Below are 26,594 nucleotides of genomic sequence, written 5' to 3'. Positions count from 1 at the left end.
ATAAACTAAATCTTAAAAAAGTAAAGTGAAATGATAAACTAGGGAATATTGCAACTTTTATCACAAGCCAGAATTAACTTCCTAATATGTAAAGAGCTCCTAGAAATTGATAAGAAAATCACCAACAGCTTAGGAAGAAAATATTTTAAAAGTATGAGTCTGCTCCAAAATCTAGTCTTACTCCATTATTTTAGCCCAAATCATCCTCACTGATGTACAAATTAATGGCTAGGAGATCCTTTCTCTAATTTCAGGAGGTTAAATAAAGATCCCATTCTCACCTCTAGAGAGAAGAAAGTAGAGATTCCTGTAGTCATTGACTTTAAATCTTGAAGTGATAGATTAATCCCTGATTTGAATGTGATTTCTTCAAAAGAATGCATTGGTTACTTTTTATTATTCAGCGAATTATTTCAAGAGTTAGCCATTGAAAACAAAGCATTTGTTGTCTGACAGTTTCTGAGGGTCATGCATTGAGCAGTGGCTGAGTGGCTTACTCACGAGGATGTGGTCAGGATGCTGGCCAGGGCTGCCGCCCCTGCTGGTGTGACTGGGGCTAGATGGTCGGCCCCATCATGGTCTCAGTTTCTCCAATATGGACCTCCTCCCACCCGCCATCATGGGCTACTTGAGGGTCCTCACAACATGGCATTTGGCTTCTCACGGAGCAAGGGAGCAGAGAGGGACAAAGTCAAAGCTGCAGCAGGCTTCAGGGCCAGAGAGACCTAGTCTCAGAAGCCCCACAGCCTCCTGCCCACACGGTCTACGGGGCACCCCATCAGCCCTTGTCGGGCTGGGACCCAGGAAGTCAAGGGTCACCAGAGGCCACAAGTGGCTCTAGTTCTCCTGTTGCTCTGGTTCAGGTGTAGGAAAGTAGAGAAAATCACGTCTAGATGTGTGATTGTAAGATCGGTACAACAGGAGCTGGGTCACAGATGGTTAGAGAGTGAATATATCTTCTCATCAGAGAACGTTCTGTGACGTTTTCTTGCCACCAGATTCCTGTGTTTCGCTAGGTGGCATCCAGAGCTGCTTCTGCCGGGCCCCCAGGGTCTTACCAACATGGGCCTCAGAATCTGTGATGGAGGCCACAACACTGATAATTTCCAGCCCCACCTCTACAGACAAATGATCTATCAGTTAACTCTTGAATTTCCCATATCACAGAGCAGGGCCAGGTAATTTCATCTTGAAAGATTTTCACCACAGCTGTTATTGTCCCCTGGGTCAGCGGTTGTGGAAAATCTCAACAGCACGCTTGTGAATCATCGCGACTTAAGCCGCAACTGTCGTGGTGAACTCACAGGGAAAAATTAATTGTAATATGTGCCCCCAAGTGGCTCAGCAAGTTAACTTGCTGTTTGGGATTGCAGGTGTTAAACCAATTAAATTTTAGAGCTCATCTGTCAAAATTAATGATTTTTGTTTTCAGAGTAGTTAATATTAAGACATTTCTAAAAGTAGTTAAACAGCAGGACCAATGGTCTATTTAGATGGATCCAAAATTGTGTCAAGAAAATTATCACCACAGGATTAGGAGGCCCTTGTCCTCATTTGTGCTGTAGCGTTTACCCATGCCTCCAACAAGTGTTATTGAGGACCCACTGTGTGCCAGGCACTGCACACAGGATGGCTTTATGTAACTACAATAATTAAGGCAAAATTTATTTTAAAACAAAATGGGCTAGGCATAGGGAGAAAGTTTAACGAAATTATTTTTCCTTCTTTAAACTGCTTGACATGATTTGCTTCTCCATGAGCCCATTCCAAATAATCCTTTTTATTTTTAGGGAACACAACATGCATGTATATATATGTGTGTTCATGATGCTTTTTTTTTCTAAAGATGTATTTATTTACTTGAGAGGCAAACTTACAGACAGAGAGAGGGAGATATATAGAGAGAGGTCTTCCATCTGCTGGTTCACTCCAAAATGGTGGCAGTCGCCAGAGCGAGGCTGATCTGAAGCCAGCAACCAGGTGCTTCATCCAGGTCTCCCTTGTAGGCGGCAGGAGTCCAAGCACTCGGGCCATCTTCCATGTTTCCCAGGCCATAAGCAGAGATCTGGATCAGAAGAGGAGAGCAGGGACATGAACTTGTGCCCATATGGGATGTGGGCACCACAGGCAAAGGCTTAGCCTACTGTGCCATAGCACTGGCCCCCATGATTTTTTTTTACAGATTATCGTAAGCATGTATTAGTTTTATGAAACAGTAGAAAAACAGGAAAAAATAGGAAAATACTCTATTAGCCCATAATGTCATCTTATAGCCATTGTTAATGTTTTATTTCTATTCACATTTTCTATCTTCATAGAGATGCATAAAATTGGCATCTCAACTAAATTTGTTATTTTGTGAGCTATTTTAAAAATCAATAGCCACAATAATGTTCCAGTATCTTTAAATAGACATTGACTGTTTTAAATATTCTCATTGACAGGTTAGTGGGTTGTTGCCAGGCACTCACTCTAAGTAACACCACAATAAATCCGTCCTTGTGTGTGGGACACACACGTTTCTCAGGATACACACATTTTGTTTGTTTTAAGAGCGGTAATGATGACAGTTCTGGTTCATTTCTCCATCAACAAAACACGAGTATGTGGCTCATGGTGGTACCCTTACCAATAATAAAAATCATCTTTTTTCATATTTGCTAATTTTTCTTTTCTTTTGCAGTTATTGACAACAAATAAAGTTGAACTTTTTTTTTCATTTTCATTGGCAATGTCTTTTTTTCCTTTTATGAATTGGCCATTCACATTCTTGGTTAATTTTCCAAAGGGAGCTATTACATTTCTTGTTGATGATTATCAAGATTATCTATTTTTGACAAAATCATAACTTGTATCTCCTATTGCATTATCACATAATACTTGGATTTTTTCTTTTATTTTTATCACTTGGGGTTTTTTACATGTATATTTTAAATAAACTTAGTTACAAATTATAATTAAATATAAAAATATAGTTAATAAAATTAAAAATTCAAGAAAATCTCAGATTTAAGTTGAAATTGCCTCCTGCCTTCAATTTACCAACTCTTTTATTGGATAATTTATAATTTCCATACAAATGTAAAGATGGTCTAATTGCAACCCCCATAAATTGTCAGCTGCTATTAGCTTTTTTTTTTTTTTTTTTTTTTTGGACAGTGAGAGAGAGAGAGAGAGAGAGAGAGAAAGGTCTTCCTTCCGTTGGTTCACCTCCCAAATGGCTGCTACGGCCAGCGCTGCGACGATCTGAAGCCAGTAGCAAGGTGCCTCCCCCTGGTCTCCCATGCGGGTACAGGGCCCAAGCACTTGGGCCATCCTCCACTGCCCTCCGGGGCCACTGCAAAGAGCTGGACTTTACGAGGAGCAACTGGGACAGAATCTGGCGCCCTGACCAGGACTAGAACCTGGGGTGCTGGCACCGCAGGTGGAGGATTAGCCTAGTGAGCCATGGCACCGGCCGGCTGGTATTAGTTTTTACACACATGTATTAACTCTTTATATATATTATTATAATTTTTTCTTGTGCGTGTCATGGTCCACCTGGTGACTGGACTCAGAACTCCTTCTCTCCCTATAGTTTGTTCATATGACGTATTCCTCTCAACTTTGGCAAGCATTATTTTTTGACCTCTCTTTGACTGAACTAATTGTAGAAGGTGAGGGACTAGGGAGAGTGATCTGCAGTCTGCTGTAGCTGGCTGGGGAAAGGGAGAGTGGCAGTGCACGGGGCCACGGTGGGGGCCACAGAGAGAAGTGCTGGGAGGCTGTGTGATCTAGGTTCAAGATCTGAAATCTGAGATATGTCCTGGACAGATTTGTTGGGAGGTAGAAAATGGATGGTGAGACAAAGAGATGGATCAAAAAGCTGTAAAAATTCTAAAAGTAAACCCTGTTCATTGTGGAAAACTTGGAAATAGAATGAAAACATAAAAATTAAAAAAAGAAATCCCAATCCCATTATAAAAGTTTTAGAGTATTTCAGTATTTGATATACTGACAAAAGCAGAATTAACTTTGTAATGTTTGGTCCAGATTGATTTAAACCAAATTTGGAGGGCGGATTTATTTCCCTTGAAATAAAGGCTGTGTACCACTTACAAAATCCACGTTTGAAAGACAATTTGAAAAAGTAGTCAGGGCTATGCTGATCAAGTCACCATTTCTCATAGTGTCCATTTCACTTCAGGAGGTTTCCTTTTTGGTGTTCAGTCAGTTGTCACCGATCAGGGAGAACATATGGTATTTGTCCCTTTGGGACTGGCTTACTTCACTCAGCATGATGTGTTCCAGATTCCTCCATTTTGTTGCAAATGACTGGATTTCGTTGTTTCTTACTGCGGTATAGTATTCTAAAGAATACCTATCCCATAATTTCTTTATCCAGTCTACCATTGATGGGCATTTAGGTTGGTTCCAGGTCTTGGCTATTGTGAATTGTGCTGCAATAAACATTAGGGTGCAGACCGCTTTTTTGTTTATCAATTTAAACTCCTTTGGGTAAATTCCAAGGAGTGGGATGGCTGGGTCATCAGCCCTAAAGGCACTTGGATCTGGCTGAAAAGCCCATGAGAGTATTTCAGGCATGGAAAGCCAAGACACTCTGGCAAAAAGATCTCTGTGAGTGAGATCCCAGTGGAAAGAACAGGTCTTCAAAGAGGGAGGTGCCTTTCTCTGAAGGGAGGAGAGAACCTCCACTTTGACTATGACCGTGTCTAAACAAGATAAGAGTCGGAGAACTCAAGGGGCTTCCATAGCCTTGGAAACTCATGACTGGTGCATAGGGAGATTACTGATGCCATAAACAGGAGTGTCAATTTGTAAAGTCAACAACAGGAGTCACTGTGCACTTACTCCTCATGTAGGATCTCTGTCCTTAATGTGCTGTACACTGAGGCTTAATGCTATAACGAGTACTCAAACAGTATATTTCACTTTGTGTTTCTATGGGGGTGCAAACGATTGAAATCTTTACTTAATGTACACTAAACTGATCTTCTGTAAAAAAAAAAAAAAAAGAAAAAAAGAAATTATTAATTCCCAACTTGACTCTCACTGGGATTAAACATGACAATAGGTCTGATCTGATTTCATCATCATTTAAAAAAATCATCTATTATTTTTCACTTTATGTTTCTGTGTGGGAGCAAACTGTTGAAATCCTTACTTAAGGTATACTAAGCTGATCTTCTGTATATTAAGATAATCGAAAATGAATCTTGATGTGAATGGAAGGGGAGAGGGAGTGGGAAAGGGGAGGGTTGTGGGTGGGAGGGACGGTATGGGGGGGGGAAGCCATTGTAACCCATGAGTCGTACTTTGGAAATTTATATTCATTAAATAAAAGATAAAAAAATATATATATATAAAAAAGAAAGACAATTTGAAAAAGTAGATGATTGTTTTGTAGAGGAATTGCAATTAAAATAGAATATGGGGGTGGGGGCAGCGCTGTGGCATAGCAAGTAAAACTGCCGCCTGCGGTGCTGGCATCCCATATGGATGCCGGTTTGAGACCTGGCTGCTCCGCTGCTGGCACAGCTCACTCTATGGCCTGGGAAAGCAGCACAGGATTGCGCAAGTCATTGGGCCCCTGCACCTGCGTGGGAAGACCTGAAGGAAGCTCCTGGCTCCTGGCTTCGGATCCACACAGCTCCGGCTGTTGCAGGCAACTGGGGAGTGAACCAGTGGATGGAAGACCTCTTTCTTTCTCTCTCTGCCTCTCCTTCTTTCTCTGTGTAGCTCTTTCAAATAAATAAAAATAAATCTTAAAAAAATAATAGAAAGTGGGGCTCCTTGAGCATTGACTAAGAGAGATCTACATGTTTATAAAGGTTCTGTGACCAGAAGAAAAAAGTGATTTCAATTATGGGTCCCTGGTTGAAGAATTCAGTTGTATCTGGGTGTGCTCCTATGATTGGGATCAAGTTCTTGCAATGAAATTTTTACCTGGGCTGCATGACACAGTACTCATAGGTGAATGGCAATCAGGACTTCTTAATCTGATGTTGTTTGTCCAACACTGGCAAGGTTAAATAATTTAATTACATCTATCTATCTCTACAAATCTATTTCCATTTATATTTCAGTACTGAGATAATTGTGGTTGTGTATATATGGAGATTAAAGTCAGTATTTTTCAATCACATTATATCATAAACATTTTCTAACTGATTATCCTTGGCATATTTTCAGCATTTATGTTGCATCTGGTCAATTTACTAAACTTTTATTTCTAATTGTTTTTCAATTGATCTGCCTGGATTTTCCAGAAAATGTTCAGATAATCTGCCAATACTTCTGTCTAATACTTTCCAATAATCATGCTTATAATTATTTTCTCATCTAACTTTATTAGCTACATTTTCAGAAAAGAAGTTTAATAATAATGGCAAGAAAAGATGTTCTTTTTTGTTGTTATTCTGATTCTGGTTTTCATGGGACTGCTGTTAGGGTTTTAAAAGCATGACATTGTTGATTTGAGATAGATATTTTTTATTATATTTTAAAGTTTGCTTTTATCTTATTTCTTAAGATTGTATCAGTATTGCTAATTGGAAATTAGTATTGAATTTTATCTAATGCCCCTTGAGATTAAGATGACTATGATTACGTTTTGTGGTTTATGTTTATATTTTAAATTTATTTTGAGCTCCAATAATTGTATTTTTTGGAAAAAGTTACAATTTTTTTAAGCGTGCAAATTCATACATAAACTATTCATTGATTATCTTCTGTATTCAGACCCTGGGATACAACAGTGAACACTGTAGACACATTGTTTTCCTTAATGACTTAATAAACTAAGGAGAGAAACAAGAAAAAAGTGTGAGTTTTGATGTTTGCTGCCTTCTTGTAAGTGTTTTCAGGGCTCAGCATTGTCTTTAGGCCAGCAGAGCTCTCATTTAAAAATGGAAAACAGGAAGCAATGCTCTAGCTCAGAGGATCATGCCATTAAAGCCAGCGGTTTAGGAATGAATTCTTATGATGAAAAAGACCTATTTAAATCTACGTTAAATGTTCCTGGAGATACATTTGTGACTCTGAGAAAGGTGATGTAATCCAAAGTTTGCAGATACTGGAGGCTCACTGGTTTCAGCAGTTAGAATTCCTGCTTTGACGCTGTGGCTGACGCTGCTTAGGGATCCTGTTCAAAGTAGACACATCCAGGCCGGCGCCGCGGCTCACTAGGCTAATCCTCCGCCTAGCAGCGCCGGCACACCGGGTTCTAGTCCCGGTCGGGGCGCCGGATTCTGTCCCGGTTGCCCCTCTTCCAGGCCAGCCCTCTGCTGTGGCCCGGGAGTGCAGTGGAGGATGGCCCAGGTGCTTGGGCCCTGCACCCCATGGGAGACCAGGAAAAGCACCTGGTTCCTGGCTCCTGCCACCGGATCGGCGCGGTGCGCCGGCCGCAGCGCGCCGGCTGCGGCGGCCATTGGAGGGTGAACCAACGGCAAAAGGAAGACCTTTCTCTCTGTCTCTCTCTCTCACTGTCCACTCTGCCTGTCAAAAAAAAAAAAAAAAAAAAAAAAAACAAAAAACACAAAGTAGACACATCCGAAGAAAAAGAGGTTTCAGTGTTCTCGATGCGCGTGATTTTTCACTAAGAGACAACTAACTCTCTTCCTTGGCTCTACTGTGGCAGCGCTGCTAGTTGCCTGGACATTATCCATATTCCTTTCTTAAGTACTAATCAAGCTCCCCCTTTTCTCTGGGGATCAGAGATGCTTAACAACAGTGCTACGTCTGATGCCCTTACAGCCTGAGATGGCCAGTTAACCCAGTTTAAAAAAAATTTTTTTAAAGATTTATTTGAAAGGCAGAGTTACAAAGAGGTAGAGGCAGAGACAGAAAGAGAGGTCTTCCATCTGCTGGTTCACTCCCCAGATAGCCACAACTGCCAGAACTGTGCTGATCTGAATCTGGGAGCCAGGAGCTTCTTCTGGGTCTCCCATGCAGGTGCAGGAGCCCAAGCACTTGGGCCATCTTGTACTCCTTTCCCAGGCCATAGCAGAGAGCTGGATCAAAAGTGGAGCAGCCGGGACTTGACCTGGCGCCCATATGGTATGCAGCACTGCAGGCGGTGGCTTTATCAGCTATGCTGCAACGCCATCCCCTATTTGAGGATTAAAAAAAATTTTTTTTAACTTGCAGCCAAACACTTTTGTAACCAATGAAAGGAAGAAAACTCTGTCACAAGATGGAACAAATTCTGTCAGGACAGACTTTGTGAACAAAATGGACTGGATAAGGGTTCATAATTTTCAAAGGACTTGCCCCTGAAAACTGCGAAAAGTTTTGAGAGAATACCAGGGGAGGAGATTGGGAGAGTGTCCAGACTAGAAGGAACCCTGGGGTCCATGCCTTTCTATGAAAACAGAGTCATCCGGTCAAAGATGAAGGGGCTGCGTTAGCGTCGAGCCTTGTGAATAGGCGTTTACTGCTGATCACACAAGCAGTTCACCTATAGGTCCTAACAACCCAGGCTTCAAAGGCTCCTCCCATTGAAAGGGAATTTGTCCCCTGCAATTCAAATGATATAAATGCTCCGTGAACTCTGGACACGGCCTGCTGCTCTGGCTTTCATCTTTGAAAGAGCAGGAGACAATATCGTGGATCGCGGATTTAAAAATTCATTTGTGCCAGGAGACGTCTCCCTTTTAAACACTGAGTGTTATTAATTGCAGTTTTGTTATTGATCCTTTAAAGAACACAAATGTTTTTGAAATGATCTCTTTGAGAACAACTCAATGGGTGGAAGTGTATATTGTATGGGATACCACAGATCTTGGCCTTGAAGAAACCAAGGAAAGGTGAAACCGTGTATATGTGGCAAAATTCAGCAATGTATATTAGACCCCCCCCCCCCAAAAAAAAAGACCCAAAACACAAGAACAAATCATGTTTGATTACCAGCTAGCCTCATAGAATTCTTAACAATTGCTACTGGTTATCATGGCCATAAAACCAAATTTCTTACTTTCCCATAAAGATAGATGTTTTACAGTTTGCACAATCCTTGTCAAATGGCCATTCTGTCCATGGAAACCAATAATATGTGTCTGGGGTACAGTGTGCACTGTGGGGGAAAATTTCTGTATCTTCCTCTGTCAAACCCTCGGCCAGCCACTTTCCTCAGGTCACCTGGGAAGCTACAAGGGAAGGAAGGTACTGGGCAGACGAGGCACAGGAAAAAGAACTGTGGGAGGTGAAGAGGATGAGAAAGAGCCTCATGGCCTCCGAGAGGGCAAGATCCAGGGTGTCTCAGGAGAAGAGCTGCTGCTGCATGGAAGTGTTCCTGGCAAAACCAGGGATGAGGCTCCAAAATACAGCCCCAATCCCAGCCCCAGTGCCACCCTGACTGTGGCAGCCCCAGCCCCAGTGAACTTGGCTGCTGTGTCCAGGTTCCTCAGGACACTGGTTTAGAAGTTATGGCTCGAGAGAAGTGAGGTCAGAGGACATGGGACGGCCAAGCTGCACAGGGCTCATCTGTCAGTGTCTCTGGTCTTTTGAGCAGCACTGCAGACACTGGTTGGCCCAGCAGCTGTGAGGTGTTCCTGACCAAGGAGAGAGTGGAGATGAACTTGGGACAGGCATACATTGTCAGGGTTGTAGCAGGAGAGCTGCTTCCAGTGCAGAGATTTCTTAGTTGAACATCTGACTTCATCCAAGTAAAAAAGTTTCTCATAAAATGTAACCATAGCCCTGAGAATCTCCTCAATTCATCATCATTTTTTGGGTACAAACAGGATAATTTTAAAGGGAAGATGAGAGAGATCCAGATGTTCCCTCCCCAGAATAGTGTCTTATAAAAACATGTTTCCAGGCCATTAGATTATTAGCATGTTCAGTGAAACTAGAGATCTCTCGACTCATCATAGGGATCAGAGCTGCAGCTTGACACTGAGAATTTCTCAATACTCTAGGAAGGAAAGCCATATATTGAAAATGAAGCTTTGCAAAGCAGAAAGGGAGCTCCTATGTGTTGGTCACCTGCTCCTAGGTATTCAGCAATATGCTTTCAGGTAGTAATGCACACAATAAAAACGGTACTGGTGCCTCTCTTGAATGATGGCAAATGGAAACTCAAGGTCACCATTGGTGCACAGCTGTGTTCACATGCACGACTGAGTGTGATTCTGCAGAATCACAGGCTCTATTGAGTCATGTTGTCTCAATCTCATTGTAGACAGCACAGCCTAGTAGGAGATGTAGACATGAACACAGGAAATGTTAAATAGCAAAGCAAGTCTAAAGACATGACAGAGCAGCCTGTGACTAATTGGTGAACCAGAGATAAGAGAGAAGAATTGTGAGCTCATCCTGAACTAGAATAATCTTGGAAGTAATCTGGCTTCTTTGGTTCCAGTGAATTGCAGGAAGTCATAAAAGTGTGAGTTTTGTGGTTCCTGGTTCAGTTTGACTATAAGATGCTGTGCAGGAAGCTTGAGGGTAAACTTTGAGGATCTTGAACTTGACGCTCTCTGGACCTTCAGTCAGTTTCTGTCTTCCCTAGATCAGTGGATTGCCTTTCCACTCCCTGGCACCCTGGGGACCCTAGCATTTATTGTCAGGGATTGTGAAGCTCTCTACAAAATTGTGCTTTCAATTTAAAAGATTTTTGATAATCATAAAAAAATACTAAACATATTTGGAAAAGGAACCCTATTACTTGTATCATCTTGTGATGGTCTTGCCAAGTGAATGCTGAATTATGTCCCAGTTGCTAAGTGCACAAAGTTTTCACAGTTGTTTGTACAGAGACAAGCATGGGAATTAACTCTGTGTGCAGCATCCAGGAGGATAGACAGAGCAGATCCCTTTCTCCAGTGGAGGCCCCACCTGTGGGAGTGGGTTCTGTGAGTTGAAACACTGCAGTATTGGAAAGGGTAGCTGCTGATACCCCATGTGGAAGTTATCTGCTCCTGGGCCAGGTGCTTGCTACGGGTGCATTCTCTGTATCTCCTTGGTGTTCTCTAACTCTGTGTGTGCCAAGGTGTCCAGTGACAGCACCTCTGATTTTTGTGGGCCTGGGACTTTTTCTTGGCAGGTATGTACTTGGGGTAGACCAGATGTGTTAATTTGGGGGGCATGCATTCACCCATGACAAACTGGGGACTGAGGATACTACAGCCTTCTAGGCTCTCATGTAGGTTTCTTCAGAGAGTGCTTGCTGTGTCTCCCTGAAGGTCCCAATGGGCTAAGTCCCAGTGGTCTGTGTCTGGAACCTACTTCCTCATGCATGATGTGTTGGCCTCCCTCCTCTGCCTCACTTGCTGTCATGGCTGAGCAGAGCTGAGGTTTCTTCCCCAGGAAATGCTCATACTCAAGTATTTCTCAAGTTTTCTTTGGAGGGAACCTAGCCCAAAATAACTACTGATTGCAAATACTCGTCTGGTGGAGATTTGTAGAATCCAATGCTAGCCTTATCTTTAAGTGAGCAAATTAGCTGTGCAGAGCTATCAGTGGGCACCTAAACACAGCTGTCCTGTGAGGGTAATTCTGAAACAGGCTTTGCTTTTGATTACCCTGAATTAGAAAATAGAAAATGGTAGTGATCAATGCAATTTTATACGGCGTGCTTGTGAGAATGGTTATTCCTTGCTTTATTGAAGTTGAAATACAGAAACAGATTAAATATACATACAAACCTGAGTCCGTATCTTTCCTCTATTAAGCCAAACATCAGCTATTTTGTTTCAGCAAAATAGCATCATCTGTCATGTTAAATTAATGTTGGGAATGTAAATTTGATTGGTTTTGTAGTTGTGTTTGAATATAATTAGAAAATTTATTCTGGATTTATATTTATATCAAAGTTGTCATTATAAAGAGTTTATAACTAGTTTTGTGTTCATATATTGAAATTAAGTTACAATGAATTTAAAAAATTATATTGTGGTTCCACCAGAACATGCATATAACTGTGTGTTTTCCTTTAGAAGGGAAACTCTTTAAGCCTAAGGAAAAACCTCTTTGGGTGATTGGGAGCTATTGAAAGGTTTTGATCAGTGATCTTATGAAAATAGTTTCAGGATGAATAAGTGGAAGATGAACTTAAGTAAAAAGTACTAGATCCTAGAATAGCATAGACATACAATACTGTTTGCTGAATAGAAGGATGAAATAAAAATAAACCAAGTTGGCATTCTCTGATAGCAAACAATGAAGTAAATTATAAACTATATACTGTGTGTATGTATGTGTGTGTCTAACTCAGGATACTGGAATCAGAAAGCAGTTAAGAACTTGATGACCCTGTGTGTGGGACATGGGTTATTTCTAAGAACTTGATGATCCTGTGTGTGGGACATGGGTTATTTCTAAGAACTTGATGACCCTGTGTGTGGGACATGGGTTATTTCTAAGAACTTGATGACCCTGGTGTGGGACTTGGGTTATTTCTAAGAACTTGATGACCCTGTGTGGGACATGGGTTATTTCTAGACTCTGGGACAAGTGTTCATGTGCAAGTGATTTCATAGGGACGGGCTCCCAGGAGAAACCAGTACAAGGAGGTCAACAGGGAGAAGAAGCCAAAACTTTAGCTCAGATACCTTCTTCTTGCAGAGGCTTTTGTTGGGGGCCATCCCTTCTGGGCATGGTTAGGCTAGAACTTGCTGCTCCCTGTGGCTGAGTGGAGTGCATGTCAAGTGCCAGCTAGTGGCACGAGAGCACGAGTGACAGGTGTTGGTTTCCGGTTGCAGCACTTAGTGGCTGGTGTGGGACCTTCCAGAGCTTTTGTTTCTCTGCCTGGGGAAAAACTGTGAGGCCTGAGTTCATAGCTTCTGTACCAGCCCAAGTTCCTGCATCAGTTGGAGTTTGGTTGGGGAAGTAGAATCCTGTGAATCATGTAGAGTAAAGCATTTTCTATAGAGATTTGAATTTACATGGTTGGGGGCATTGGTCAAGATGCCCACGTAAGGTAGGTGCCTCTGCAAATGGGTCTGGGCCTGCAACCTGCATCTATCTGTCTCTCACCTCCAGCCTTGCTGCTGCACCTGAGCTGCAGGAGGGCTGGTGCCTTTGCCCTGGAGTTGCTTATGAACCTGGCTCAGGACTCTGAGGCTCAGACTCAGACGCCCAGTGGGCTTTTCACCTCTGCCTTCCAGATCACATCCAAAGTCTCTCGTGGCAAACCATGATCTTCAATTATACAAGAGAGGAACCCTGGGAAATGTAGTTCAGGGTAAATTGATTTGCAGAATATGAAGCTACCACAGTTTTGGGCGAATCCAAGGAGTATAATTTCCCTACCGCCCTGTGTTGGACATGTGGTGTAAAAGAGAAACCAACGTTTGCTGTTTTAAGCCTCTCATATTGGGGACTATTTGTTAGCACAGGACAACCTGGCCAGTCTGTCACACCTTCCCCACCCATGATGTTAAGGAGCACAGCCTTCTCGCCCCTGAGCGTCTACTGTGCCAACCAGTTTCTTTCACAACATTGATTACCATTCAAAATTATTTCACATAGTTTCTTGCTTTTTACAAGTTTCTGCTTTCCCTGTCAGCTCCGTGAAGGCAGGGGCTTATGTATCTTATTTATGGTTGCACTCTCATTCCACGAATAGTGCCTGGCCTTACATGGGGGCTCAATCAATATTTGTGGGATGGGACAGTTGTGGCACAGCAGGCTAAGCTACCACTTGGAACACCTGCAACCCTGTTGGAGTGCCTGGGATTGAGTCCTGCTTGTGCTTCTGATCCAACTTCCTGCTAATGAGCCTGGGAGGCAGAAGATGATTGCCCAAGTACTTGAGTTCCTGCTATCCATGTAGGAGACCCAGATGGAGTTCCCAGCTCCTGGCTTCACCTTGGCCTGGCATTGGCTGTTGGAGGAATTTGAGGAGTGAACCAGCAGATGGAAAATCTGTCTCTCATTCTAACACTCTGCCTTTCAAGTAGATAGGAAGATAGATAAAACCTTAAAAGTTGATAAAAGATTAAAATGTTTAAAACTATGTATGGGGTTAAAGAATGAATTTATAGTGCTCATCCTGGTATATGTTAAGGTGTCCTATTTCTCTGCCTCTCATCCGTTCTAATAGAATAGAACTCCTTGGAGTCTGGGCCATGTGTGGGTCTCAGTGCCTGTCATAGTTCCTGCCATATCAGAGCTACTCATCTTGGTTGAAATTAACTTGAGGGAATACATAATGGCTGGGGATGTAGACTCATGAATTATGCAAATGGAGGTGACAAAGCCATAGTGTGGGTGTGACTTTCAAGTTGCAGATGTGGTGTGGGACTCAGGAGATGTTTTAAAGAATTGCTTTAGTTCCAGTTTAGACACCTGCTACATTTGAGTGGTTGTTGACTCCCCCCTCCTCCAGTCTCCTCCCCCAGGAACAAGTGTTATCAAACTGATTATAGAAAGCTAAAAATTTCAGAGCTTACCATTCCACACTCATGGTCTCATTACATAAATGTTTACTTTCGTGGTACACCTATAGGAATTAATTATAAAATAGTATTAGGTAATCCACATCATACTAAATTCAGCCATGATTAAACAATAGTTTTTAGGTACAAAGAGCAAGTACTTGTATGATATTACTCACCATATACTTTACTTATTTTTTGTGTGGACTCCTGTTATAGCCTTTCCTGTTTCAGCTCATTCTAAAATGATAAATATTTTATGGGCTAGTATTTAAATAGCCCACGAATGCCTCTTTAGTTGCTATTTGCAATAAGCTTTAGACAGTATCTATCTGGTGTGATTCTTCTCTGCTTTTCAAAGCAGTTTTCCTCTGTTGAACACTTTTGTGTCTTCCATCAAAGTCTTCTAAAGATGCCTATGTGTGTGTTGTTTTCTAGAGCAACCCTGCTTCCTTACCTCTCTCTTCAGAAGCATTCATACCCCACTAGGGAATAGTTGTAATATTTGCAAACCAATATGCACTCACTGTCCACCCTTTTATTGTCACAATATTTGGAATGTTCACCGGGAAACCAATTCCAGACCACAAGCTTTGGGTGGACGTGCCACCCGACTTACTCTCTCAGTGCACGGTGTTTCTCTGCTCCCCACTGGGCACTTGGCCCTGGTCTGAGCTAATGAGTTATAGTATCATGAGAACTTCTGTTTTCCCATCAGACATGCACTCGTGAAAACATGAGCTCCTGGAGTCACCTTGTAGATGTGAGGGGAGACCCTGCCTGGGAGAGGAGCCTTATGACTGAAGGCAGAGCCCACAGGCACAAAAAAGCAGCTGGCACCATCATTTATATCTTGCTTGAAGTTATTCCTGCTTTTGGAATTTGCAGGAATAAAACCAATAAATTCCCATCATATCAAAGCTGCTTTGGCTTGAGTTTCTGTAACTAGCAGCCAAAGACGTCCTAAGGCATACATTGCTCAAGGAGTTGGTTTTTACAACAGGTAGGGAACAATCAGATCTCCACACTCCTGAAAATGGATGGCCTAGAAAGGAAGGCTGGGAGTCAAGGCTCAGAGCTGAAAGAAGTAACAGAGATGGGACTGAAACCAAAGAAAGCATTAGGGTCAACAGGAACTATGATTGGTTGCATACTGCATGACCCCAAGGGGGTTTCACAACACGGGTGCCTGGGTCTCACCCAGGGCTGCTGATTTGGTTGGTGTGGAGTTCAGCCTGGCATTAGGAGTTTTCAAAGTGACTTCCACGTGCGGTGAAGTTTAAGATGCTGTGCTCTAGGGGATACTTGAGTTTGACGGAAAGCAAAAATAAGCCAGAGGAAAGGGAACAGCTGAAGCTACTGCGGAAGGCTTAGGGTGAATTAGTTATGTAACTCTCAAAAGCAGTGCTTGAAAAATACTGAAGCACTGGAAAATTTAGCACCAGATTGGTCACTGGTAGAAAAAATAATGAGTATGCATTGTGTTTTCTCAGAGTTACATCTGTGAAATTTAATCTTTTAAAATTCTATCATTGGATCCAGTCCTAGACAGAGCTCAGATTCACTTCAGATGATGTGATCATTCCAAACATTTTGCATATTTTTCTCCTTTGAGTGATAGATTTCAATAATAAAATGAGCAAATAATGATCATTAGATTGAAGATTTGGTAATAACCCTAAAATCCTCCATGTTTTATTTTTAAATTCAGTGATAGCTTTATTTTGAAAAATATTGTTTTTGAAAGTTCTAAATCAAATTACTCTCTGAACATGATTTATTTTAAGTTGGTTTAAACACATGTGATTAATTTTTTGGTATACACTATAGGAGCTTTCAGTTCCTAAAAGCTCTTTTTTTTCTTCAAAAAAAAGGTTTATTTATTTGAAAGAGTTAGAGAGGGGGGAAGGAGAAGGAAGGGAGGGGAGGGGAGGAGGAGGAGGAGGAGGAGGAGAGAGAGAGAGAGAGAGAGAGAGAGAGAGAGAGAATATGAATGAATGAATCTTCTATCCACTGGTTCACTCTTCAGCTGGCTGGAGCTGGGCCAGGCTGAAGTCAGGAGCCAGGAGCTCCATCTGGATCTCCCACATGGATACTGGGCCCAAACACTCGGGCCATTTTCCCACTGCTTTCTCAGGTATGTTAGCGGGTGGCTGGGACTTGAACCAGAGCCCATATGAGATGCCAGAGTTGCAGGCAATGGCTTAACCCACTACACCACAGCACCTTAGTTCCTCCTAAACCCTAAGGAGACAAAGATTCTTTAGAATTAAAGATACAATTATATATATATATATATATTATAACAGGCAGAGTGGACAGTGAGAGAGAGAGACTGAGAGGAAAGGTCTTCCTTTGCCGTTGGTTCACGCTACAATGGCCGCCGCGGCCGGCGCGCTGCGGCCGGTGCATCGCACTGATCCGAAGCCAGGAGCCAGGTGCTTCTCCTGGTCTCCCATGGGGTGCAGGACCCAAGCACTTGGGCCATCCTCCACTGCACTTCCCGGCCACAGCAGAGAGCTGGCCTGGAAGAGGGGCAACCGGGACAGAATACGGCGCCCTGACCGGGACTATAACCCAGGGTGCCGGCGCTGCAAGGCGGAGGATTAGCCTAGTGAGCCACGGCGCTGGCCTGACACAATTATATTTTAAATAATAGGTTGCAAGGATGGACATTAGTCCCACATTGGAGTGTCTGAGTTCCATATCTGTCCCCACTCCTGACTCCAGCTCTGCCGATGTAGACCCTGGGAAGCAATGGTCAAGGCTCAGCTGGAGGGGTCCCTGATGCCTGGAAAACCTAGATTGTGTTCCAGGCCATTGTGGGTACTTGGGTAAACCAGCAATGCCACACTCTTTTTCTCGCAATTAAAAATTACCTATAAGGTAATAAGAATGTATTTTCTGTAAAAAATGTACAAAATTTAGATCATCAAAAGAAAAGTCAGCTGCCTAATCTTTATCTCCTAAAAGCAAGTAACACTATTTTAACTCGCCTTTTCTATTTAATAAGAAATTGAGATTATCATTATATTAATATTTCTAGATTATTTCCTATTCCTGTAATGATTTGTTGCTTCAAATCTTTTGTACATGGAAGAAAGTCTGGAATTGATAAAAAAAAAAACAGGGAAAAAATAAAGCACTATGATTTCATGATACAAACATTCCTATTTAAATTGGAGGTGAAAAATGTTTTTCCTTCTCAGCTTTGCATAAAATAGTGACAGCCTGCACCTTGTTTAACTCGCTGCATCTATAACTTAACAATATACTGTGAGCATTTTTCAGGTTAAAATATTCTTTTATATCAAATTTTTAAATTGAATGTGTATTATAGATGGGCTATACTTTTATTTACCCAACTTCTACCCATAGACATTTGACATTCTCCAATATTTTGCCATTTTGTGATACTGTAAATAAATATATTTGTAGCCAAGTCATTGTACTCACACAGTACTGTTTCCCTGTATGCATTCTTTTTTTAAAAGATTTATTTTATTTATTTGAAAGTCAGAGTTACACAGAGAGGAGAGGCAGAGACAGATAGTCTTCCATCCGCTGGTTCACCCCCGAAATGGCCACAATGCTTAGAGGTGCACCGATCCAAAGCCAGGAGCCAGGAGCTTCTTCCGGGTCTCCCACATGGGTGCAGGGGCCCAAGGACTTGGACTATCTTCCACTGCTTTCCCAGGGCATAGCAGAGAGCTGGATCAGAAGAGGAGTAGCTGGGACTAGAACCGGCACCCATATGGGATGCTGGTGCTACAGGCCAGGGTGTTAACCCACTGCACCACAGTGCCGGCCTCTAGAAGGGGAATTGATGAATCAGAGGATTCAAAGTAGAAATTCTTGATTTTGCAATTTTGGAGTGGGCAAAGAAGACAAGAGGTGATCTACACCAGGAATCATTGAGATGGAAATGACATTGGAGCCTCTCAAGTGAAGCGCATGTTTCTCAGGATCATCGTCTTGTTCATGCTCTAGACCACAGTGTCCTGCTAATAGACCCCCTCCCCCCACCACCTCCCTGCCCCACCATTGATGCCCAAATTCCACCGAGTTCCCAGCCTTACAAGTTGCTTTCTTTTGCCCAACTATATTATGGGTGTGTATAAACCTCTGTGTCACTTTGTTTTCTTGAGAGAGAGCTTTTTCACACTCTCTGTCTTTCAGTACTTACCTGAGGAGAAAGTCAACACCTCCTTTGTCTGCCATTGTCTTTGAACCTTACTGTTAGTAGAGCTCTTAGCTTTCTATACTTTGCTTCTGTTCCAGGCACCTCTTCAGGACAATGGGGACCATATCTTGTATCCGCTATTCCCATCAGAGACTAAGATTCTACTCTCCACCATCTTCTTCAGTGTTCATTAACCGTAGCCCATGCTAAGAAATCTATTTTTGCTTAATGATCTATTAAATATTTTCATAACATACATACACATGTACACACATGCAAAAACCACATATAGTTGAAATGAAGCTTTGTGGAATAGAATTTAACCATAACAGAACATCACATACTCTCACATTTTCTATTCTGTTCTATTAGTCATCAGAAAAGTTCTGGTCACAGTCTACCAAATCAATTTATGTACTAGTGAGTCATGATTCTGTTTGCAAAAATCTACTTAGCATAAGCTCAACGATTATTTTTGAACTGAATTGCAAAACATTGGCTTATTTTGAAGCAAATCTCAGACATTATGCAATTTTATCCAAAAATACTTCAGTATTTATTTCTAAAACAAAATTTTTATGTTTTTGCACTCAAACAATATAATTTTTGCATCTAAAATAGAGGTTAATTTATCGATATCATCAAGTATGCAGTCAGTGTCCAGTTTCCTCAATGATTCTGCAGATGGTTTTTAAAAATTGCATCTGATTAATATTTCTTTCAGATTTCTTTTAGTCTATTAGATATTCCTCTGGATTTCTTTCATCTTCTCCCCAACATTTTAGGCATTTTGTAATTTGGATTTGCTGTATTGTTATTCAAATTTGCTATAAGAGACATGAAAGCAAATGGGGTGGATGTAACCTCTGAGAAATTTTAAGCATAGATGCTAAGTAAGTTAGTGGCTTGTGAAGCGTAGGTGGTCCTCACAGGCTGTGTTAAGAATAAACAATGAGTGAGGAAGAATCTCATGGGATATATATCTCATGGGATGCAGGTAGAATTCATAAGATATGCTAAATAGACCAAGTTGGTGCAAGACTATAAAAAGGAACAAATGGAATGTTTGCTGGAACAAACAAGAATCTTATTAGGAAAGCGAAGTCATAGCAAACGATAGCGTCGTCTCTAACCTGACAGCTTTGTCCTCCTTGAATCATTTCTCAGTGGAGGCACCCAGGATGCTGCCATCCTGTCCTTGCTTGTGTTCTACACAAGAAATGCAGATAAAACCCGTGGTTGCTTGGCAGGCTACTTGGCTAGCTATGACTGTGGTCAGATACATTCACCCAAGTCTCTCTGGTAGACAAAGTATGTGTCATCAGTCCTAGGCCTCTTCTATCTATGGATCCCTGTTCAGATCTCAACTCTGGTTTTTATGACACCACCACAGAGTGGGAGAGGCCAGCACAGGTGAGAGAGGTGGGGGGAATGAAGGCTTTCTAACCCATGATCAAATGGTCTTTGCACTCACTTGCTTCCTACCTTAAGAGTGTTGACCAACCCATCTCTTTCTCCTTGCTTTTCCTCTTTTTCTTCCTCTTTCTTCTTTTAATTGTGGTAACTCTCCCTACCCCCACTTACTGTTAAATTTACCATCTTAGCCATTTTAAATGTTCATTTCAGTGGTTTAAGTATATTTACAGTGTTGTGAAACATCTTCAGAACTTTTTCATGTTTGGAAAACTGACACTCTGTACACTTTAAGCACTAATTCTGCCTTCCACTCCCCTGCCCTTGACAACCAGCACTCTGCTTTCTGTTCCTACGATTTTGACCACTTTAGATACCTCATATATGTGGACACATGCAGTAGTCGTCCTTCTGCATAACATCCTTGAGGTTCATCCACATTCCAATGTATGTATAGATTGTATTTTCTTTGTCCATTCAATTATTGATGGACGTTAGTGATTAATACTGCAATTGAACATGGATTACAAATATCTCTTTAAGGTTCTACTCTGAATTCACTGTATACTCAGAAGTGGAAGTGCTGGATCATGCAGTAAATCTATTTGTAATTTTTTGAAGAACACCCATACCATTTCCCATAATGATTCTACCCTTTTAGATTCCAACCAGTGAAGCACAAGGTTCCAGAGCAGAGAGCTGGACTGGAAGAGGAGCAACCGGGACTAGAACCGGTGCCCATATGGGATTCCAGCACCTCACGCAGAGGAGTAACCAAGTAAACTGCGGCACCGGCCCCGTGACTCATTTTTTTAAAGGCGCTAGTGGTGGACCCTCTCAGTTGCTGATTTACTTTTCTCCCCACTCCTTCCTGTTTAACAGAATGCTGATTTCTTCAGATAGCCACAACTTTCACATTCAGTCAGTTGCCTCAAGGGATACTCACCTCATCCCTGTACTTCAGTGCCTCTGACTGATGTAAGATATTTTCATTCCCCTCCCTCCCCACCCCCTTATTACAGATTGGCTGAGGAATGACCCGGTGATATAATTCTGGTGGGGTGGGGGTTTTCTGGGAAAGAGTTTTCCAGTCCTCTGAGAGGAGAGACTCAATAGGAAGAAGAGGCCGTCTGTCTTCTACCTGTATGGATTGGGCTAGGAAGTGACTTACACAGTGACTGCAGGTATCCTGCCAGTAGCCCCTGGGGACGTAGAGAGAGAGGACAGGCCCTGCCTTGCTGATGTAGATTCCCCTGAGCTTCTGCATCACCTCTTTTTAAAAAATTTATTAGTTTATTTGGAAGACAGAACTACACAGAGCAAGAGAGGCAGCGAGAGAGAGAGAGAGGGAGGGAGGGAAGGAGGGAGGGAGGGGTAGGTCTTCCATCTGTAGTTTCACTCCCTAATTGGCTGGAGCTGCACTGAACCAGAGCCAGGAGCCCTTCCCGGTCTCCCATGCAAGTACAGGGGCCCAAAGACTTGGGCCATCTTCCACTGCTTTACTAGGCTACAGCAGAGAGCTGGATTGGAACTGGAACAGCCGGGACTCGAACTGGCACCCATATGGGATGCTGGCACTGCAGGTGGTGGCTCTACCTGGTATGCCACAGCACCAGCCCCCACATTATCTCTTTATTTTTTTTTTAAAGTTTCTTCATTCTTGAAACCAGTCTAAGTCCACATTTTTCATTTCTTCTAACTGAAAGCATCTTTAATGGAAAGAACTCCCTAAAGTTATGACTTAAGTCACTTTATCTGGGTGTTTCTTAATGTGAATGTAGACTATCAGCACTTGAGTAATTTTTAGAAATTATTTATTGAGAGTGTTCCCACCTATTGGTTCACTTCCAAAATGCCTGCAACAGCCTCTGGCTGGGACTAAAGCTGGGAACCCAGAATTCAGTCCAGCTCTGACATTGTGGCTGGCAGGGACCCAGTCATGATGACCGTCACCATTGCCTCCCAATGTCTGTGTTAGTAGAGGCTGGACTCAGGAGCTGGGGCTTTGGATTGAACTCAGGCACTCTGATGTGGGATGCAGGTGTCTTAACTGCTAGCCCAAATACCCTCTAGACTCATTTTGGGAGTTAAAGCATACTTTCTGGGCCCCCTCTACAAACATGTTGAACCATAATCTTAGTAAGACACCTGCATTATTATACACACTAAGACATTAAAAATAACTGTAAACTCAGAGATCATTAAGAAAAATTATCCAAATAAAGTTGAAGATGAGCCCATTTCCTTTCAGTGTGAGTGTTGAGCAAATTCATGCAAGATTAATTATCTAGGAGAATGCACCTGTGTTTAGTTTGCAATTTGCTATTTTGTTAGAACCAGATACTTTAAGTTGTATGTTGACTTGTAAGTCTCTATCTGGGTGAAAAAATACCCCCAACTTGTTGTAGTTCAGCAACTCTATAGGATATCACCCAGTTTTGCATTCTTAGCTGATCCCTTTCAGCATTCTTTTGGCCAACTTATGATGTAAGTCTGCACTCTTCGACTTCTTTGAACCAACCTGGATCTTGTAATAGTTTCTTCATTAATTGATGAATTGCGCACTTTTGGACACATGTTCATATATTTCTGTACGAATCATTGTTTTCTTTTCTTTTTGCAGATTATATTTTAATGGAATCTTAACTCCTTGGTTTATTTTCTCCCTCCCAAGGAGGTATGCCGTAACTCCTTCCTCATTACCAGTCAACAGTTGCTTCTTTTGACACCTGCAAGAGAAAGGTAAGGAAAACACTCGGGTTTTCCTGCAGTCCAATTCTAAAACAAGCTTGATTGAGGCTATCATTTTTTCCTTTGGCTACTGTCCTTTGTGATTTTACACAGTGTCTCAAATGCAGTTAGGTGCTGAGCCAATTTCCTGTTTTACCAGCCAAAGACTAGTGGTTCTAGAAGGGCTGTGGTTAACTCAGTGGTAGGCCTGGGTTTGGTAGGTTACTAAGTATCATCATGTAAGTAAAGACTAACTAGGAGTATAAAAGCTGTGTTTACATTCAGGTCAAGTGTGACCAGAAGTTTTAATTAGCTATTAGTTAAAACCTAGTTTCCAACAGTTTGTATAATCATTTGGAGCAAGTTTCTTTGGAGGAGGGTGGCATAGTGGCAAGCATCCAGCCCTTCAGACCTGGGTTAGAATCTCAGCTCTGCTATGCGATCATAGTGCAACCTTGGGGAGGTTTTCTGAAGTCAGTTTTCTTTCATGTGGGAAGGGGATCAGAGCAGCAGTTTTCAAGTGAAGGAGCAGAAGTGGAATGGAGGAGCCCAGAACTCACCTTTGAGATCCTGCTCACGTCCTACCGCTTAGAGGGGGCCTGTGATATTGAGTAAGTTATCCAATTTCTTTGAGTATCATTTTCCTTGAATGAAAAGTAAAGAACAGTTCCTAACTTATAGGGTAGCAGTGAATACCTGAGGAGATGAGGACACGTTCTTTGACATTAGTTGTCTCTGTTCTACTTTCTCATATTTTATCTCCATCCCAATTTGTACACAATTTGTCACAAATGTTGCTGCATTTGTACCACTGACACTATCATTTACTTAGTATTTCCATTTAATTCGTTTTATTAAACAATGCCAAAAGACTATATAATGCAGTGAACAAATAAGATGAAGCTCCCTGGCTACATGGAGTTTATATCTCAAATGAATTTATTTGCACTCAGTATTACTGTCACCAATGGAAAAACAGTGTCACTTGAAAAGGGTGATGATTTGAAAAATAAAAATAATGAAACAGTGCCTCACAAATTCCAGCTAGATATAGTTGTCCTTTCTTTATAAAAGAGATCTTCCAGTATTCCAGAGGTGTTTGAGACAAACTTTACCACACGGAGGCTTTCTCCTTGATGTTATTGGGAAAATCGATAAAGAACCAGAAGAGGGGTCATTTTTCTGTGTGGGACCGGTGTTGTCGAATCCTGTCATCCACGTTGACTTGGGGCTGACTTCATTCATCAGCAGGCAAACAAGACGGGCTCTGTGCTTTGGGCCACCATTAGCATGCATGTGTAGCTGTGAGCACAGATGTGGGCACAGAGCTCGCGGAAGGTCACTGTTGACTGTAGCAACGTCCGTCATAAAAGACGGTGTTATCCTCTGCACCTGCAAAGGTAGGCAGGGTCTGAGCGTCCCTTGCCGAGTCATTAATTACTCATGGATCTCATGCGTGCTTCCTGAGGGTGCTTTTTAGCGAGACCATTCTAGAATGTGCCTTCAGAGCCCGGAGAGCTCCTGGGCGTCTTGTCTTTGTATCATTTGACTCCTAGCACTAAAAGCCACATCCTGTTATGTTTGGTTGCTAGGTGGAGAAATGTTATCATGGGCTTCAGCAATAATTTATCCACAGAGCTCAAGGAGTTGTCATGTCCTCCTGACAGTGAGCTGCGGCACTTCATCAGCTCGCCTGTAAATCAGGCATGTGTGGGTGCGGATGCCAGCACTGTTTGATCTCTTGCAGACACTGTAATAATCTGCTTTTGTCTGATTGATTCCTTCACATCACCACGCACATTGCAACAGAGAGTGGAGTGCCCTCTGTTTATCTCGCCTGGTCATCTGCAGGAGGCCAACAGGGCAGAAAATGCTCTCCGTGCCGAGATGTACGAGTTTTTTGGAATTAGGGCCTTTCCATCATATCCCCAGGCTGGTTTTGTTCAATAAATCAATGATAGCAGAATTGAATGCACCATAAATACCTCAAACCATATCTCTTACAAGAATGTAAGAGTAATTCATAGAAACAGGAAAGGTAACTTTGTGGGAAAGAATTACGAGCCCTACAAGCCACAGACGTTCGGGGCTTTTTACTGCCGTGTTCACATCTCACCCCTTGAACTTGGGGGTAGTGGGGGAAGGAGAATCCACAACTGGCTGGCATTTGCTTCCAGGAAGTGCACGGGTAAGACTGAGAACGGATCCTGTTCAGACTGATAACAGCCTTTTAATCTCAAAGTCAGTTTTCCGCCATTTCCATTTGCTCCCGTTCCATGTGGTCTGGCTTTATTTCCAGTGTCAAAGGACACCAGCCTGATCACAATGGAACATATTTGGACTCTCTCATTTGATGGTTTGAGGGTCACCCTTCTGTTACCCCCACCCCAGGCCTGCTCTGGTCGGGAGTAGGGATCACCATCCTTTCTGATACTTAACATGTCTCCCTATTGGATGAGCCTGGTCCCTATTTTTTGGGCTCTTAATTGCTGACAGGTACTTTGGGGCACATTTTGGCATCCTAAGCCCCAGGAGTTGGGTTGAAGTCTAAGAGCTGATGACTTCCTGGCGTGTGGCAGCAGCTTGCTGTGCCGTGACCCCAGAGCAGGCGCAGACATTCACGCCTGCCCCAGTTGAAAGCAGAGGTCAAGCTGCATTGTCGAAGTGATGGACTAAATCCCATCGGAGAGGAGGATTCTGTTGTAGCATCCCCCTCTCAGCACGTAGCAAGATGAAATTACATGAGGAAGCCTTTCTGCTCAGAAATATATGAATGTAGCTGTAAAAAAAATTCTTGAGTCAAATGTTTGGTGCATTCAAAGACACAATTTTCATAATGATGGTCAATAATATTAATAATTATCCCAGTCCTATTGTGTGTACATTGATGTTTCAGGCACCCAAAATATGTTAGTATAGGCAGTGTTATTTAGTGGTTACAGTAGGAGTGGGCAAACCACAGCCAATGGGCCAAATCCTATTACTTGTTTTTGTCAATAAAGTTTTATTGGAACTCATTTATTTACATATCATCTATGACTGCTTTTCCATGTAGTATCCCAGCTGACACTGCCTGCAAGGGTGAAAACCTTTACAACCTGGCAGGCTTTTACAGAAAACACGGGGTTAGAGGGTTAGCTCTGGGGCCAGATTGCTTGGTCGAGTCCTGGCTTTACCACTTAGCAGCTTGTGTGACTTTGGGCATGTTACACAACCTCTGTGCCTCTTGGTTTCCTTGTGTCTAAGATGGGGATGAGGGGAATACGGATGAGCACATTAACTACAACCCGACTGGATAGCAGCATTCCCTTTGAGCAGCTGTGCTCTGGGTCCACTTGGGGCAGGGCACCGGGCCTTCCCCTGGCGTTTAGCTGATGATGTTCTGCAGATGCTGTCCCTGTGCCTTTGCTGGCATAGATTTATGGGAGTGAGTGTGTGCAGCCTGGAACTCTGAGACCAGGGTGGAGTTACAAGCTCCTTAAGCCATGGTGCTTTTCCAAGGCCTCTCCTGTGTTCCCAGCGTTAGTTGAGAGATTTCCTCCAAGTTTTGCACAAAATCCAGTTAATCTGGCAGTTCAAATTAGAATGATGGTGGTCTCTGTGGTGTATGAGAATGTATGTTTTTTCTCTACAATTTGAAAAAGATTGAGAGGTAATTTAAACAAAGTCAAGGTTAAATCACCTATGTGAAACCCTTGAGTCCTGAAGATGGATTATGAAATCTGCATCTGTGCTCTACTATAGGGGTCAACAAATTTCTCTGTAAAGGGCCAGAGTAGAAATACTTTAGAGGCAGAAAGAGATCTTCCATGCTTTGTTCTCTCCCCAAATAGCTGCAGTTGTCAGGGCTGGGACAGGCAGAAGCCAGGAGCTAGAATCTCTATCTAGGT

At 42.4% G+C, this 26,594-nt stretch overlaps 1 long non-coding RNA gene across 1 annotated transcript in view; it reads left to right on the top strand.

Moving 5' to 3' along the window:
* LOC149123314 (uncharacterized) overlaps window positions 1-23,316 on the top strand; it is a 217,204-nt gene extending 193,888 nt beyond the window's left edge. Inside the window, exons 2-3 of the long non-coding RNA XR_016215752.1 lie at window positions 22,649-22,716; window positions 23,202-23,316. This is a non-coding gene — a long non-coding RNA (uncharacterized LOC149123314). The remainder of the gene's footprint in view (window positions 1-22,648; window positions 22,717-23,201) is intronic.
* Window positions 23,317-26,594: the final 3,278 nt, after the last annotated feature.

Source organism: Oryctolagus cuniculus, chromosome 11 (assembly GCF_051225735.1).
Source record: "Oryctolagus cuniculus isolate XC-2025 breed Fujian yellow rabbit chromosome 11, ASM5122573v1, whole genome shotgun sequence".
NCBI lineage: Eukaryota > Metazoa > Chordata > Mammalia > Lagomorpha > Leporidae > Oryctolagus > Oryctolagus cuniculus.
This window is presented reverse-complemented; position numbering and strand designations above follow the sequence as displayed.